The sequence below is a fragment of the Austrofundulus limnaeus genome, unplaced genomic scaffold, assembly GCF_001266775.1.
Source record: "Austrofundulus limnaeus strain Quisiro unplaced genomic scaffold, Austrofundulus_limnaeus-1.0 Scaffold52, whole genome shotgun sequence".
In the NCBI taxonomy this organism is placed as follows: domain Eukaryota; kingdom Metazoa; phylum Chordata; class Actinopteri; order Cyprinodontiformes; family Rivulidae; genus Austrofundulus; species Austrofundulus limnaeus.
Genome location: NW_013952454.1, coordinates 1833940 through 1839294, shown reverse-complemented (window position 1 = coordinate 1839294; position 5355 = coordinate 1833940). Strand labels below are relative to the sequence as shown.

General features: G+C 39.3%; 1 protein-coding gene across 1 annotated transcript in view; it reads right to left on the bottom strand.

The window, feature by feature from the left end:
* Positions 1-5355, bottom strand: part of osbpl3b (oxysterol binding protein-like 3b) — a gene marked incomplete in the record, with an annotated part of 57620 nt that overhangs the window by 36635 nt on the left and 15630 nt on the right.

Here is a 5355-nt window from a genome sequence, read left to right as displayed (position 1 = left end):
TACACATATATGAAAAAAAAAAACAACCTAAATGCTCTCTGGTATTGTTCTGGGGGCCGGACCAAATGGGGAGACGGGCCGGATTCGGCCCGCGGGCCGTAGTTTGGGGACCACTGACCTAAATTATTAACTGACTACTTATTGAAAAATCTGTGGCCAACTATGATGGGCACAGTTCTGCAAACAACGAACAGCAAAGCTAACTTTTCGTTTAGCACCTTGGCGTTTTTGCTGAATTTGGAAACCATTAAAGGAGCAATTAGCTTCAGCTAAATTTAGTTCTGCTAACTTTGAGTTCGTTAAGATAACAAAACCAATTATCTTTAACATGTGCATCATGTGCGCCTTGTGTGTGCATGTAGCATCTTTAGCATTGTGTCCACTTGTGCAGATTGGGTGACTGTCACCTTCGTCCACTCAAATCCTTGTAATATGGCCAGAAAGGGTGATTTTGGCCGGGGGAAAAGTAGGGAGATGTAGTTACACAGCTTAAACAGGTTTATTTCATGAGCTATTTTGCGAACAAACACACACCGACACAGACAAAACCATTAACGCCAGGGTTTYGCCTTTTGGCGTCAAGCAGTAAAAATAAATCGGAGCCAGAATACGTCTAGTTGAGATTAAAACAATTATATGTTTCGATGAAGGAAAAGGTTAAAAAGCAGAGGTCTAGTAAGTGACGGCTGATCCCACATGTCACCTTGACGTCTCATTAATGAGGAGAATAACACAAGTTTCCACACGTGCATCAGCAAAGATCACCAGTAAAATACCAGTTAATCACTTCAACAGAGTGTTAAATTAATTGGGTTTTCTTAAAGAAAGCTTCTGTTTGCCRCCACTCATGATCACGTTCACATTTCATGCTCCATCTGACGCATCGCTGCAACAACATTCGGTTAATTTAGTGTCGGTTTGTCAGAAGCCTGATCAACTACCAGGTTGTGTTCTTGTCCTCTGAAGAAGAAGAAGCACRTCTGGATATTAGTTTCACTAAACATGTGCAAAATCATTATTGTTCTGGATCATTAAGCTTGAGGTAATTACTGGGCTAAATCATTATCTGTAAAATTATTTGAGACAAGCAAATGGCTTCATATTACAGCTGGGCTCAGTTCTTTTAAACCCAGATTTGCTCCGAGAGTGCAAAAGTACTGGCTGAAAATTGATGGTTTTCTCAAAATACCATCCTGAATTGAGGATTTAATCTCAGCTGGCACAGAAACATGAAAATAAATCAGAGCAGTAGAGAGTTCCTCCACAACAAATAGCATGCTGTGTTGATTAATGTCTCACAATTCACCGCTAATTACTTTAGCACCAGTAATTACACCCACCCAGCCTCATCTGACGGCTCTCTGAACAGGTCAAGTTTGCCACTGGGATGATGCAGACATGTGTGATGAGACATAAAACGCAGCCTCAAACAGAAAATGTGGGCAAACGTTCATTTTTAAAAATAAGGCAAACAGCTGACATCAAAATACAAAGGGCTGCCAACTGTCAACAACAGGAAGCACGCAGGAAACCCACCAGCCGGAGCAGCAGAAGGACCTGACAATAAATAAAGCAAGGGCTAGATGTAGCTACTAAGAAGGATGAGCAAATGAGGATCAGGTGTGTAAGGTGGTGAGGGGAAAACCAAGAAACTGTACAATAGAGAACTACACTACCAGTGGCGGGCACAGTTCCGCTAATCCACTTACAGCTAATAACGAAGCTAACTTTTCTTTAACGGATTCGTGTTTTTGCTAAATTTGGAACTTTGAACCAGTTAGTTTCTGCTAAATGCAGTGGTGGATCTAGGATTTTTCAGTGTGAGGGGTCATCAAGGGGCCACAATATTCATAGAGGGGCCAAGTATTTGTTCAACATCCTTGCACACAAATCCCCAGTTTTTGTAGTGTTTATGCATTTAACCAGTCAAATGTTAAAACACTAAAGCTTACACAGTAAATTCTCCTTATCAACTTTTCATGATTTTTTTATTGTACATAAATAAAATACTCTTAAACCCACAACATATGAGAAAATCTAACCATCTTTGTAAAAAACTTTTTCCTGCAGGATWGTTCAAACTGAAAAAGCTTGCTTCATGCTGGACTTTCCTATTAGACTCACTGGCACCACTAGCGGTTGGAAGTGGAACTGCAGCCACCATTATTGTTCTTGAGCAAGGACAGAAGAGTGACAGGACAGGGGCACTTCAGGGGGCCAATCAGATTTCAGATGGGGCCAATGCCCCTGTGGCTCCGCCCCTAGAACTGCCTCTGCTTAAACGTAGTTATGCTAACTTTAAGTCTGCAAATGAAAGCAAAAACAATCTCACATACGCTTCGTGTGTGCGTGTAGCATCTTTAGTGTTTTATGTATCCACCAATATGACTTTGAATAGGGGTTATCAGTTAGCATTAGCTTTCACAAATTTTCCTGCCTGTTGGTTTAGCATTTACATAGCTAATGTTTTTAGTTAGTGGATTGGCAGTTAGCTGTGCCCACCTCTATAAACTACAAAAATACATATAAACACTAGAGAAATTGCATTTCCTGCAAAAATGCTAGTGTGAATGCTTCTTGCTGAAAACTTAAACTGAAAACTGGTGAAATTGATCTGAAAATATTCAATAGCAAAAGTGTTAATGTGAGCTCACTATGAAAAGCTAAAAAAGGCTTAATTTGCAGAGAAACATTAAAATGAGCAAAAAATATAGTTAAAAAGCAGAAAACAGGTAAAAGCTAAAAGTTAAAATAGCTGAACATAGCTGAAAATATCTGTAAAAAATCATAAAGAGCACAAAGTTGCAGAAAAATGCACAGAAATATAAAAAGGCAGAAGAATAGCAGAAAGACGCGGCAGGTCTAAAGCTGAAATAGCATAAAAAGCTAAAATTAGCATAAAAATAAGCTAAAGTTCACAGCCACAAGTTGTAATTAACACCCACATAACAAAAGTTTTGTAAAAAAAAAAAAAAAACAACAACAGACAATTAGGAGAAAAAAATAACATAAAAGTACAGGAGAAAAAAATAACATAAAAGTACAAAAAAGTGACAATTTGTAGTAAAATAGCTAAAAGAGCTGAAATTTTCAGTAAGACAGCTAAAATGTATCTGGAAATTCTTTAATTAGCATAAAGAAGCACAAGGAGCCCATGTTTGCTGAACTTAGCAGAAATGAGTTGCAATAGCTGCAAAAAAGTTAAAACATGTAACTTTACCAAATAACAGCTGAACATCAGCTAAAATTTCAGCAAATAGCTGAATATAGCAAAACACATCTGTAAAAAGCATAATTAGCAGAAAAAATGACAAAAAAGTAGGAAAAAGCAAAAGAATATCAGAAAGAAGCAGAGTTTGAGCTGAAATAGGAGAAAATATTTGGCTGTAGCARATATTTGCATAAAGAAATTGTGGAATAAATTAATTAATTAAATATGTGAAATAATCATTCATGTCTGTGTCCCACGAGAAGCCACCTCAGATTTTCTCTTTTGTAGAAATTCTGCAGCTGGCTGACGCTACAGCAGAGGTTTTTAATCTGCTGATAAAGACTAACGCGAGGTTAATAGCTCTCGGCTCTTTTTTGAGATCACTGCCACGTGTTGCTTGAAGACGTAGCAGCGAGGTTAATTACATCACCTGCTCTGCATCTGGAACCTTTGAGCTGCGTAACGATAACAGCCTCTCAGGAGAAGTGTGGTGGCCTGACACCTCTGCCATGTGGCAAAACCAACACTGGCTCTGACAACGAACCGCGTGCTTACAGAGCAAAGCAGTTAAAAAACATCTAAAATAACAGGTCAAAGGGGTTGGGCAAGTAAAAGAAGGCCCATCAGCATCAGGACATTACATAATTTTCCAGCTCAAATGTTTAAACGAGTCAAAAACTGACAATACCTAAACAGTAAATTTGAATAAATCTGATTTATTGATAGTTTATTGCTCCTTTTTTCTGTCAGCTATGCGCAGGTCGGTATGACTGTCACCCCTCAGGGTACTTCTCAGCCCATGAATAGGTTTTGCTGCATGTCACATAATGAGAAGTATGACAATATGGGGCAGCACCGCAGCACTGTGGTTAGAGCGAGACGTTCACAGCATCTTCTCCCAGCCTTTCAGGGTGGAGTTTACACTGACTGGGTTTTCCCAGGGTACTCTCGTTTCCACTCACAAACCAAACCCATTCATGTAAACTGGTAACTCTAAGTTGTCCCTCAGTGTGGGTGAGGTCGTGAACAGTTGTTTGTCTCCCCCTGTGATGTAATAGAGAGTTGTCCAGGGTGTCCCCCACCTCTCACCCCGACTGCTGGAGACAGACACAGCTTCCTGTGATCCAGACGGAGAATAAAATTCATATCAGTCAAAGTCAACAACCTTTCTTATTCCTCAGTGGGAAAATTAATTCTCTGCATTTTACCCATCACACATGTGGAGCAGTTGGCTGCCATTTTCAAGGCAGCCTGGGGGGTGGTCTCGTTCAGGGGCCCGGAGTTGAACTGGCAACCTTCTGATCATAGGCTCACCTTCTCTAACCTCTGCTCACTTCCCACTAGTTTGAACCAATAAGACAGTGAAGACTGACAGCAGACTGACAGTAGGGTCTTTGATAAATGTGCTGCCCGATCCTGGTCAGTTTTTTGTGATATTTTTTCCGCTCACTTATGTGTTTACCCTCTCTGCTTAGCATTTCGAAATCTATCTTAARGTTTTATCTAGTTTGTTTTCTGCTTTGGTTTGAAAAATCGTTGCGAAATTGTGACATGCACTATGTCTACACAGCTTCGCACTTTTTTATGTTACAATGGAGCACTTGCTTCCTAATTTTCAGCCTTTAAAGACCTCTAAATCCTTAATGGGTGGTCCGATTTTAAAAAGTGAAACAGTTTTGGAATCTAGAGCCTTACGAGTACAAAAAGGAAAAAACAGCTCTTAAATAAGTTTGAACATTTTATCAAACTCCCTAAAAACAGAGAAACCTTCCTCCAATGTGAGTAAATTCCTGAGCACAAAAATGTATCTGTRGTATTTACTCAACAAACAAAAGCAACGATTTGGCCTGAGGAAAGCAGAGAAAACCCATGCAGAACATGCAAACTCCGCTCCTGGTTCAGAACCTGGGTCTTAAAGTCAGCTTTAAGTTTATTTTACATGTCAGAGCCCCAGAACATAAAAAACAATAAGTATAATTAAATAAAAATAAATAACTAATACAGACTTTTTGACTGGAGGATTGTGTGTAAGATCAAAATCTGTCAGGTGGTCTAACTCTTTTTGACATTTATTGCGCATGTGCAGGTTTTAAATTGCACAGATTTTCATCCATTTCGCAGATATATGGGTTGTTGTTTTTTTT